Genomic DNA, 13,466 nt, shown 5'->3' with positions numbered 1-13,466 from the left:
GGTTGCCTGTGGTCCAGAGCCAGTCAACGGTCCACGCCGCGACTTCCCAGTGTGGTCACCCATCGCTAGGGTTCTCGGCTCGTTTAACTTGGTTACATTTCATTGCTATTATTTTTCCTTTTTTTTTTCTTGTATTTTCTTTTCTTGTATTTCATTATTTTATGTCTCCTAACTCATATCTAAGTGTAGTTCTAGGCATCCTCGCTGTCCGGACAACACTGGTCACAGGAACAGTAGAGCGCACTACCGAACATAGGGGTGTTACACTATCCATGACCCAGTTAAAAGATTATTTATAGAGAATGTTGATACCTCAGAATCACCAAAAAGGTGCAAGATCTCAATGTATTGATGATCTAATGGCTGCATAGTTAATAAAAAAAATCTAACATAAGCTTACATACTACACATTAAATGCGATTCATGACTCTATTAAAAGAGAGAATAAATTTCCATTTTTGTATTTGAATGAAAAACAAGAATAGCATAACAGAGAAAGACATCAATAAGATGCATTCTTCTTACCTCATGTAAAGGTTTTCTCCAATATCTCCCAAAATGATGAAAAAGCAACACTTACATATTTAGAAACCAGAGACACTGATTATGCAAAATGAAAGTGCAATAACAAAACACATATTAATGCAATTTGTGAGGCCCGTTCTAGCTATATAAGAAATCAAAGCGTTCAACAAGTAATACAAAAATAATGAAATCCTCTTTAGAAAAGTTTTGATGTGAGAATGATAAAGCAATATACCTAAGCAATAAGCATCTAACTGCTTCAAAGCATGCAACCCCAACCCACATCACTAGTAAATTTTGAATCTCAAATTGCATCAAAACCTGTATATACTAAAAAATTAAAATAGTTCTTCCTAACTTTTTGTCTACTAACTATATTTAGATATGAGCTAAAATGAACATATCATTATACGAACCTTTTCTGTGTGTCATTTAAATTCATGATTGAAAATCACTTGTGAAAGCAACTAATTCGTTACTTGTAGTTGCATCCCTAGAGAACTCTTCTTGTGAAATTTTATAGCATACACCTAGAAGCCATATGTCACTAGTTGTGCTAGATATCCCAGTGTCGCTTGGACCTAAAACACGCTTGTGAATTCTCCTCATTATGCCACCTACCATAATTTTCTTCATAGTTGATGTCCAACCATGGTTTCTAGTATGAGTTTCCTTTTTTTTAAAAGTTGGTGACTCATGATATGTTTCAAAGACTAAGAAAGCAAATACAAAGAAGCTTGACCATAAAGAGCCTTTGGAGAACTTACTATTACTAGACCTTGCTTGTGAATAATCAAATGTCAAAGATTTATTTAGGGTATCAATTTTAGTTTTAGAAGAATATTTTGAGGCAACCCTCTCACAAAAATCCTACATTACCTAATCATGCAGTAGCATTAGTGATGGAATCAGTTCAAGGCACAACCCAAGTTTGAATAATTTATCTATCAAAAGTAATTTTTTTTTAAAAAAAAAAGCTTTCAATAGAAACCGTTATGCATGAGACAAACAGATAGGTACACACACTCTCTTGAAAACAAAAGTGGCACATTTATTAGTTCTAAATAAATATCACCAAAAAACTATTTTGAAAATTTGTCAAGATAAACTTACATTACAAGTAAATATTACTAGGATCCTTATCATTAAGAAGTCATGTTAAATTTAATAGACAAAAAATGAAGTTTCAAGCCCATGTACATTTTTATAATTTCAATTAATGCGACGAAATATTATTTTCTAATTCTGGCCTAAAGATACATTACTTTTATTTAGCACAAAAGAGGACAATATCTTCTTTACTCCTAAGAAATCATCTGATATAACACCTTTAGGTTCCTTACCAAGAAAAAAAAGTTCTAATGATTCAAAAAGAACTTTCATCATGGCCCAAAAGCCTTTTTTTTTTATAATGTGTTCACTGTTTTCAAGCATAGACATTTTAAATTAACTAAGAAAAGCCTGATTGTCCATAGTCAGCAGAAAGGGCATTTGCCATCTATAGAGTAAATTAAGATCAAAAGAATAAATTTCTTAATTCATTTGCCATATATTCCAAGCATATAAGTTGCTTAAAGTCCTCTCATATTGAATGACATCCCAAACAATGAACTGCAAGAAAGAGAATTTAAGTTATAAGCAAGTGACTATATAACAACAAATCCTTACCATTCATAAGTAGCAACTTTCATAGCCATAGTACAAGTCTAATAATCAGTCAATAAGGCATCATATAGATAAGTTGCCTAAAGTCCCATCATATTAAATGGCATCCCAAACAATGAAAAACAAGTAAGGAGAATTTAAGTTATAGGCAAGATACAAATTTTTACCATTCACAAGTAGCAACTTCCATAGCCATAGAACAAGTAACAGATTCCAATAATCTGCCATAGAGAACAGTTAGCTTAAGGCTATTGAAGCCCATAGCAAGCCTAAGACTATAGACTTTAACCTTCTAAGGGCTCACATAACTGCTGTAACAGCCAGAACCTTTGAATTATGAATAGTACTATTTTTTATCTGTGACTAGTACTATTCAAAGAATACCTTGAGGACCAAAAATAAAGAGAAAATTAATTGAGATAGACACAATAAAAATTTAAATGACCAAAAAATTTAAGGACTCATCAGTTATTATTAAATAGGAGGATTATGACCCGATGAGGGGCATTTTGGTCAATTCACCTCAAGAGTTAACTTTTGACCAAAATGTTAATTAAATTAAATGAAATTAATGAATTGAATTATGGGTTAAATTTGAAGAAAAATTTAAGGAATAAAAACTTAAAATTTCATTTTCATTATGACAAAATTAAAATTTATGACTTATGGGCTTTTAACAATTAAATTTAAGTACTTAATTAAAGGAAATGAATAAGTATAAAAGAAAATCTTCTTCCTTTCTCTCCCCCATAGAATTGCCACCCCATATTCTCTCCCTCTCCCTCTCTTTTATTTCTTCTTTCTTCACTCTTCCACTCACAATCTCTCCCAACCCATGATCTCCCCACTTGTCCTCCATGGGTTTTCCATCTTATTGGTAGAGAACATCAAATTAATCTTTGATTTAGAGATTAAAAGCAAGGGGAAACAAGAGATTAGAAGAAGAACAAGATTTGGAAGAGATTGGAAGTGGGAAAAATCATCAAGTGAGGTAAGCTCTCTCTTTCATGCTTGATTTACCAAGTATGCTTTAAATCAAGTTTGGGTGTGATAAAATAACATGAGAAATTGAAAGGAAACATGTATGGAAATCTAAAATAGGGTTTTGGCCAACTTAAGGAAAATTAGGGTTTTGATGTATTTTAGTCAAATTGATGATAAATCTAAGTTAAATTGAAGTAGTATGCATGATTGGGAGTAGTAAGATTTCATGGGATTGCATAAATTGAATTATGGAAGATTAGGGTTCATGGAGAAATTGGGTTTTAGTGCTAAAGAGTGAAATTGGTGTGTGTAGTGTTAAATTATGGTCATTTGAGGCTTATTTAGTTTGAATAGACATTAGATTGATGAATAGAAGTAATAAAATGGTAGGATTAGAGAAAATTGCAAACTTTGGTGTTTGAAATTTTAGGGTTTGTGTTAGGAAGTGCCATTGATGTGTCAATGCTAAATTATAGTCATTTTGGGTGAATTAAATGTGAATTGAGATTGGTTAGTGGGAATAATTGAAGAAATGAAAATTTGAACCTAGGGCAGAATTTGCACACTGAGTTCAGTGTGTTTGACAGCACATAAATTGAGCTACACAACTCCAATTGGTGTGAAACTAATTGAAAATGAAACTTAAGACATAGAGCTAGAATTTTCATGAGGAGACCCAACCCAGAAACTGCCCAGAAATGCCTAAAACTTAGCTTGACCTTGGAGACAAAATTCTGGAACCTATAGAATTATGCACGTGAATAGTAAACTTTGCATGGCCATAACTCTCTCTAAAAAACTCTGATTTAGGCGATTCTTGAATCGATAGAAACTTAAAACATAGTAGAACATTTCATATGAAGAACTTAAGGCCAAATTATGGACTTAACCCAATCAAATTGCTAAGAAAAATTGAATCACCAAATCTGTAGAAATCTGGAAATCTACAGATTTACCATATGAATAGTAAACTTTGCATGGCCATAACTCTCTCTAGAAAACTCCGATTTAGGTGATTCTTGAATCGATAGAAACTTAAAACATAGTAGAACAATTCATATGAAGAATATAAGGCCAAATTATGGACTTAACCCAATCAAATTGCTAATCAAAGTTGAATCACCAAATTTGCAGAAATCTAGAAATCTGCAGATTTACCATATGAATAGTAAAATTTGCATGGCCATAACTCTCTCTAGAAAACTTCAATTTAGGCAGTTCTTAAACCGATGGAAACCTAAGACATAGTAGAACATTTCGTTTGAAGAGCATTTAACCAAATTATGGACTTAACTTGATCAAATTGCTGAACGAATTTGGATCGTCAAAATCTACTAGAACTGAAACTGTAGGGTGAACAGTACCATAAACAGTAATCGCTTTTTAGTCATAACTTGAGCTACATAGCTCCAAATTAGGCGATTCAAAAAGGAAAATAAAGTTAAGACCCAGATGAATAATTTTCATGCAGAACACCTCACCAAATTATGATCAAAACTAGGTAAAAATTGGGTTCAAATATTGGGGCACCAAGCTGTCTAAAACCAAAACTTTCTAAAATTTGCAAAGCTAATTTGGGTTGCATTAGACATTCATGTAATGAGTTCTTGGCAGTAATTAAGATGTGTATTGAGGCATTCTATTTGTGTATTTTCAGTAGAGAAAGAGGTTGGGACAGATAAGGAATAGTGAGTAAAGAGAAAGGAGAGCATTGAAGGTTTGTGCACAACTAACCTTTTTCTTTGTTTTAGCTTCGTAAATTGATTTGAATGAGTTTGATTTGAAATGAGTTTATTTTGAATGAGGTATGGTTTTTCTCTTGCATTTGAAAATTTGTGTGTTGCCACCCCTTTTATGGGTTTTATGATGATTTGAATATGTTATTGTTTTGCAAGAGTGATTATTGATTTAGAAACTCTTGAAAGTTGTTTTGAAATCATAGTTAGCATGACAGTCCCTTTGGAACTTTCCAGTAGTAACGGCTATTTGGGGTTTGATCTTTGATATGATTATGTTTCCCATTAATAACAGTTAGTGGGGTAAGATTACATGAGTACTAATTAGCTAGCTAGCCCTTCCCTCATTAATAACGGTTAGTGAGGTTGAGATTGCTTTGTTGTGGTATACAACACGGCAATGATTGTGAAATTTTGTATCGTGGCCTAAACTATGTATTAATGTTGGCGACACTAATGCTTTGTGAATTGTGATTTATGAAGTGTGATTTCTCATTTAAAATGTTATTCCAATAAATGGCTTTTATGGACTTAGAATTATTGTGAAGTTTTCATGCTTAAGAAAAATGTGATTTATTATGCTTTGACAAATTATGATTTACTTTAAGTTTTAAAGTTATTAGTTATGCACCACTAAGTGATTGGTGGGTGTTAAATCCACCAGAAATTAAATTAACTGAAATTATCAATTATGAAATATTTTCTGCAATAAGTGGTAAATCTAGGTTGAACCATAGAGACTAAATTATTAAATTTCATGCACTTGTGTAATGGAAAAAGAAACAGAGGTTGGGGAGGGGGGGGGGTGTTAATTCACAATCCAAAGAAGAAATAAAAAAAATCCAAAATTGAGATCTAAAAATAAGAAAATCTCCAATTAAATAAACTTCAGTCCAAGGTAATTTGGATTCTAATGCATTGATTCGATCATAGACAAAAGAAATACAATTATATCTTATTGAATACTTAACGTAGATTTACCAAATAGCGAGGTAAATCGCTGACTTCCCTATACTCATCAATTCGAGCCTAGCACTCTTATTGACTCTAATTATTAACTGAGTTGGTATTAAGCAATCATCATCAAATTAACGACTGCTTTAAGAAAATGAAGTAGTTAAGCTGAACAATAATTTATGAAGCATAAATCATTTAATCCACACTATTGTTTCCTTAGGTTATTATCGAAAACTTGGATCATAATCAATAAAACCTAATTGCTACTCATGTTCAATCTTACACAACAATTATGGATTATGAAGATGAACTAGCAATTGATCAAATCAAACAATTAACTAATATGACTTTTTAGCAAATCATTCAACAGATAAAAAACAATTAAATCAGAAAATAATAGATATTCAAAAAGACATAAATTAAATTGAGAACCTGGTCTCACAAATCACACATAGGAACTTGAATCCCTTGAACTGAATTAAAAACTTAGCCATTCATGTTCATGGCTTACAGAAAAATAAAGAAAAATAAAGAAGAAATCTAAAAAGAGAATGGAGAATTAAAGCCTTCAAATGGTGAACGAAGGTTTGAATTGGGATGCTCTTAGCTACTTCCCAAAGACGTATTTATACTATAAAAACCTAATCCCAAAGATAGGAACTAAACCAAACTAGGAAAGGTTTTGAAATTCAAGATGCAGATTTTCAGCCTGCATTCACGTTTCTGGAATCAAGGTAGATTTTTAGTGACTTTCTTTCCAAATCTGCCTCTGCCCTCTTTAGGAAAGTTATAGCCCTATTTCTTAGCTTTCCAACGGTATTCATGGACACAAATCCGAGGTCTACAGCCCAAGTTATGGCCCAAAAACCGGGACTGGTTCAGTCAGACGGTCCAACCCATTGTGATGACTTCATTGCCATTTTTGACAATTAAAATGGCCTCATCTCTCATCCAGCCTTTCATAGAAGTTGTAGAGGTGGCTCTTAAGGTTCAATTGGGCTTGGCCTTGCTTCATTTGGACGTCTGAAACTCTACAAAATAAATATTGAAACTGATTATAACCTATCGAGTCTAGGCTTTTGTAATAGATCCATAGCTCATTTTGTCAACCTTGGAGACTGATTTGAGCTTTGGTCCCTCTTTAATATTTGAAGTGCTCTATCTTAGCTTTTCAATGGATTAAACAGCAATCAATTTGGAGATCCATAACTTTAGAAACACCTGAAAAATATGGCAAAGGTCAAATACTAAAAATTTCTCCATTTAACACAATTATTCCACAACTATCTAAAACTATGCCTAAATGATAAATATATTTTAACCAGTTGATTTAAACATAAAAACATACTAGAAGCACTAAATGTGATAGGAGTAAAATTAATAAATTATGCACTTATCAAATTCCCCCACACTTATTCCATGCTTGTCTTCAAGCATGACTTAAATTCTCAATCAACTCCACTTAGAAGTTCCTTAACTTCACCCTATCACAACATTCTCTAACAAAAGATTAAAAATTTGAAAGAAGAGACAAGTAAGGTAATAACCATCACAACAAATTCCATCAACACCATACCAATATATCAACAATTTTTCAACACAAAACAAAAGGCTTAAAATCAATTGAGCTCATACAATTAAAGTTTCATAAAATATTAAGTCAATACACACAAAAACACAATGCTAATTTATCATGGCACAACCATTATAGCTCTTTGCAAATATTAGAAATGCCTTTTTTTTTATATTTGAAATTGGTACTTCTCTCATGTCACAGTTACTTTTTTTTTTTTAAATTTCAACCACCACCTTCAGAAAAGTACCTTACTCATATCCTAGCTAGCTCTTGGCTTGAGAATCGACATGGGGTTCATGAAGACCCCTGGTTAGTTTGCTTAACTGAAATAGCAAAGCAATTTTCAAGTTCAACCTTTTTATTTCCCCCAATTTATGCATCTACATATTATAAAGTGCCCTGATAGATTAAACAAAGTTCTGAAATATGCATGACACTAGTTTAAAGTATACATAACTAATTATTTCACCATTAAATCAAGCCTAAATGATTTATGCAGAAAAAAAAATTGCTCTATGGTATGGAGAAGAGGGAAAAATCCATCATTAAAGTTACTATTACCTTGCCTAAAATTTCAAAAATTCAATCTAAAATAGAAAAGTCATTTTAAGGACAAAACACTTCTCTCCGAGAGTTAATAAAAAATCATGAATCAAGCTTATGAGAACAAATTTTATTTTATTTTATTTTATTTTTATTTTTATTTTTTATTTTTAATTTTTAATTTTTTTTTATTTTTTAACAATTAAAAAGATTGCAGCAACAAATTTCTCCTCCCCCATGCTTAAAACTTACATTGTCCCCAATGTAAAGTCCAAATGCAAAAGAAAAGAAGAAAGAGAAAAAAAGAAAAGAAAATGCTAGAAAAATAAAATAAAATAAGGGAAAGAAAAAAAATCTAATTGTGGCTAACAAGCCACCAATGGGTTGCCTCCCAAAAAGCGCTTTTGTTTATCGTCGTTAGCTCGACATGGCAAAGCTCCTTAGTCCACATAAATTGGGTTACTCAATTTGAACTCCTCCACTGTATGCTCCTGAAACCCTTCATAAAATGGCTTGAGTCTATGACCGTTGACCTTGCACACCTTATTAGTTCCTAAACTTTGAATTTCAACTGCACCATAAGTAAACACATAGTAACAACAAAGGGTCCAATCCAACGAGAACGCAGCTTACCAGGCACCAGCTTCAATATGGAATTATACAATAAAATTTTTGTCCAACCACAAACTGCTTCCTTAGAATTAGTTTGTCATGGAATGCCTTGGCCTTTTCTTTATAAATCTTAGAGTTCTCATAAGCCTCAAGTCAAATTTCCTCTAATTCCTGTAATTGTAATTTTCTTTCCACACCAGCAATATCCAAATCCAAATTACATTGTCTAACAGCCCAATAGGCCTTATGTTCTAACTCAATAGGAAGGTGACACAACTTACCAAATACCAATCTGTAGGGGGACATACCTATGGGTGTCTTGTCCTTTAAGCCCACAAAGCATCATCAAGTCTAAGGCTCCAATCTTTTCTATTTGGCTTCACTGTTTTTTCCAAAATAGACTTGATCTCTCTGTTAGACACCTCTACTTGTCCACTTGTTTGAGGGTGATAAGCTGTAGATATTCTATGGAAAACACCATATCTCCTCAACAATGCCTCAACAGTTCTATTACAAAATTGTGTGCCCTGGTCACTGATAAAAGCTCTAGGAACTCCAAACCTACTAAAAATGTTTGACTTGATAAAACCTACAATAGCTTTAGAATCATCAGTCCTGGTGGCTTTAGCTTCCACCCATTTCGAGACATAATCAACAACAAGAAATATATAAACAAAGCCAAAAGAAGAAGGAAATGGACCCATAAAATCAATACCCCACACATAAAAAATCTCATAAACAAGTATTGGATTCTGAATAATCTCATTCCTATGGGTTAAACTTCCTGTTCTTTGACATTGTTCACAATTTTTGCAAATCAAATATGAATAACGAAATATAGTGGGCCAGTAAAAACCACAATCTAATATTTTTTGACCTGTTCTCTTGGGTCCAAAATGACCTCCACATGCATAGGCATGACAAAAAGCAAGAATAAATTGAATCTCATTATCAGAACACATCTCCTAATAATTTGATCTAAATAAAATTTCCATAAATATGGGTCATCCCACACATAATACTTAGCCTCACTTTTCAATTTCTCTTTCATAGCTCTACTCAAATCAAAAGGTACAACCTTAGTAACCAAATAATTCACCAAATTAGCATACCAAGGGATCATACCTTACAATTTAAATAACTGCTCATCAGAAAAAAGTTCCTGCAAAGGAAGTGGATATTCTTGTGTCACTAACCTGCTCAAATGATCTGCAACCAAGTTCTTAGCTCCTTTCTTATCCTTGATTTGAAGATCAAATTCTTGCAACAGAAGGATCCATCTAATCAACCTTGGTTTTGCTTCTTTCTTTGCTAAGAGATACTTCAACGCTGCATGATCAGAGAAGATAATTATTTTAGAGCCAAGCAAATATGACAAAAATTTATCTAAACTAAAAACTATAGCCAAAAACTCTTTTTTGGTCGTAAAATAATTGCGCTGAGCTGAATTGAGTGTTCTGGATGCATAATAAATCACATGAAAAGGCTTCCCAACATGCTGCCCTAAAACTACTCCCACTGCATAATTACTCGTGTCACACATAATTTCAAACGGTATTGTCCAATTAGGAGCTTGGATAATAGGGGGAGATGTCAATGCAGATTCTAATTTGTTAAAAGCCTCCTTGCACTCTTCACTAAACTCAAAAGAAACATTTTTTTGCAAGAGTCTAGACAAAGGCAATGATATCTTAGAGAAATCCTTAATGAACTTGCGATAGAAACCTGCATGACCAAGAAAAGAGCGTACTTCCCTCACAGTTGTGGGGTAGGGTAAGTTCATAATTAAATCAATTTTAGACTTATCCACCTCAATACCCCTATTAGAGACAACATGACCCAAAACAATCCCCTGTTCCATTGTAAAATGACACTTCTCAAAATTTAAAATAAGATTTTTCTCAATGCATCTCTCAAGAACAGAATTTAAATGATGTAAACATACATCAAATGAATCACCATACACAGTAAAATCATCCATGAATACCTCAATGCAAGTATCAATGTAATCTGAAAATATGCTCATCATGCATCTCTGAAATGTGGCAAGTGCATTACAAAGCCCGAAGGACATCCTTCTAAAAGTAAAAGTTCCAAAAGGGCAAGTGAAGGTAGTTTTCTCTTGATCCTCCGGTGCAATCACAATTTGATTATATCCAGAAAAGTCATCAAGAAAGCAGAAATAAGACTTACATACTAACCACTCAAGCATCTGATCAATGAATGACAGTGGGAAGTGGTCCTTCCTTGTTATTGAATTCAGCTTGCGATAGTCTATGCACATTCGCCATCCACTCTGAATCCTTGTTGGAACAAGTTCATTATCTTGATTTGCTACCACAGTGACTCCTGATTTTTTTGGCACTACTTGGACTAGACTTACCCATTTTCTGTCTGAAATTGGGTAAATAACTCCTGCATCTAGTAGCTTTAAAATCTCCTTCTTCATAACCTCCATCATCTATGGGTTCAATCTCCTTTGAGCTTCTCTACTTGGTTTAGCCTCATCCTCTAATAAAATCCTGTGCATGCACACTGATGGACTTATACCTTTAATGTCAGCTATTGTCCATCCAATTGCTTCCTTCTGTAGTCTCAGAACCCTAGTCAATCTGTCTTCTTCAATTTTTCTTAAATTACTTGAGATGATAACTGGAAGTGTCTCATTGTCTCCCAAGTAAACATACTTCAAATGCTCAGGTAAAGGCTTGAGTTCAAGGACTGGTGCCTACACAACAGAAGGTAACAATTTTGTGTGAGATATAGGTAAGTTGATCTTTGGTACTCCATACCTTTTTTGAACACGAGGTAAAGACTACATTGCCATTACTGCCTCTTGAACCTCTACACTTAATGGTGGATTGGTATTGATTTATTGAATTGCTTGACTAATCACCACTTCTAACTCATCCTCCATGCTTAACTCAAAGAAATCCTGCATAATTGTATCAACAACATCAATAGAGAAGACAAAATGATCATTAGCAGGATACATCATGGCATCAAAGATATTAAATTTGACAGTCTCTCCATCAAACTCCATAGTTAAGGTACCATCATCCACATCAATTTTTGTCTTGGCAGTTTTGAGGAAAGGTCTTCCAAACAAAATCAAAGTTGACTTTGATGTGGGAACACTATCCTCTATATCCAGAATGTAAAAATCTGCAGGAAAAATCAATTCTCCAACCTGCACCAACACATCCTCAACTACTCCCAATGGGTAAGCATTAGAATGATCAGCTAACTGAATAATGACACTGGTTTCTTTCAAAGGACCCAAATTTAAAGTTTGAAAAACTGAATTTGACATAACATTAATAGATGCTCCTAAATCTGCCATTGCATGTTCAAATTTAGAATCACGTATTCTGCAGGGAATAGAAAATGAACCTGGATCCTTACACTTAGGGGGTAATTTTTGCTGAATTAATCCTGACACATTTTCCCCCACACTGATCTTCTCATTATTCCTCAACTTGCACTTTGTATTGCATAATTCCTTAAGGAATTTAGCATACTTGGGAACTTGTTTGATTACATCAAGTAAAGGTATATTTACCTCCACTTTCTGAAAGTCTCCAAAATTTCTTTCTCTTGTTCTTCTTTCTTATTTTTAGCCAACTTGTATGGGAATGGAGGAAGAATAGAATTATTAACCTTATTTAGTTTAGGTTCAGTATTTACCTCAATTTCAAACTCTTTTCCTCCTTGCTTCTTCTTTTTCGTTAACTCATGTGGAGTCTGATTATCAACTTCTTTCCCACTCTGCAACAGTATCGCACTCGCATTTTCTCTAGGGTTCATGACTATTTGTGATGGAAGCTTTCCAGAACCTTGAGCTTCAAGCTTGCTCACAGATGAGGCTAACTGACCAATCTGCCTCTCTATGTTTTGAATGCTATTTCTGGTCTCCTGTTGAAACTGTTGGGTATTGTTAGCCAAAGCCTTAACAATTTCATCAAGTGACATACTTTAATTTGAGGGAGGCAGAGGTGGAGGTGGAGACAGTTGATTCACTTGTGGTCTCTGCTGATGGTATCGATTTTGCACCGATTGATTCCCATAACTCAGATTAGGATGATCTCACCATCCTGGATTATAAGTATTCGAATAGGGATCATACCTGCGTTGTCGCTGTCTATAATGTCCTACTGCATTAGCATGTTGCATTGATTCATCCTCTTGTAACGCACGACACATATCAGTAGCATGACCGGAACCCGAACAAATTCCACATGCCTTAATAGGTTGCATGTTCCCTACAGCCAACTGCCTCACCAAAGAAGTTAAATCAGAAATTTGTTTCTCAAGGTTAGATGTACTTACCTCATTAACCTTCATAGGTGTGTGATCCATTCTCATTCCAAACTATTGAGAATTTGCTGCCATGTTAGCAATCAGCCTCCTTGCCTCTTCTAGTGTCTTGTCAACCAAAGCTCCTCCACTAGCAGCATCTATCATACTGCGGTCCATTGGTAGAAGTATCTCATAGAAATACTAAATGAAAAGTTGCTCACTTATTTGATGATGGGGATAGCTTGCACACAGCTTCTTAAATCTCTCCCAATACTCATACAAGCTCTCTCCATTGTACTGCCGGATGCCACAAATTTCTTTTCTTATGTTGGCAGCACGGGAAGCAGGAAAATACTTCTCCAAAAATATCTGCTTCATCCCATTCCATGAGTTGACAGATCCAGAAGGAAGGTAATACAACCAATCCTTAGCTGTGCCCTCCAGTGAGAAAGGGAAAGCCCGAAGCTTGATCTGATCCTCTAAAACTCCTTGAGGTTTCATGCTGGAACACACAACATGAAATTCCTTTAGATGCTTATGTGGATCCTCACCTACAAGACCATGAAACT

The 13,466-nt window shown here is 34.1% G+C and overlaps 1 non-coding gene and 1 pseudogene across 1 annotated transcript; one reads left to right on the top strand and one right to left on the bottom strand.

Annotated features, from left to right (window-relative positions):
• Window positions 1-261: 261 nt before the first annotated feature.
• On the bottom strand, window positions 262-1,134 carry LOC131177926 (cysteine protease ATG4b-like; annotated as a pseudogene).
• Window positions 1,135-13,120: 11,986 nt separating this feature from the next.
• LOC131178132 (small nucleolar RNA R71) lies at window positions 13,121-13,227 on the top strand. The gene has a single exon (XR_009147265.1). It is a non-coding gene; the product is annotated as a small nucleolar RNA R71 (small nucleolar RNA).
• Window positions 13,228-13,466: the final 239 nt, after the last annotated feature.

This window comes from Hevea brasiliensis, chromosome 2, assembly GCF_030052815.1.
Source record: "Hevea brasiliensis isolate MT/VB/25A 57/8 chromosome 2, ASM3005281v1, whole genome shotgun sequence".
Lineage (NCBI taxonomy): Eukaryota > Viridiplantae > Streptophyta > Magnoliopsida > Malpighiales > Euphorbiaceae > Hevea > Hevea brasiliensis.
This window is presented reverse-complemented; position numbering and strand designations above follow the sequence as displayed.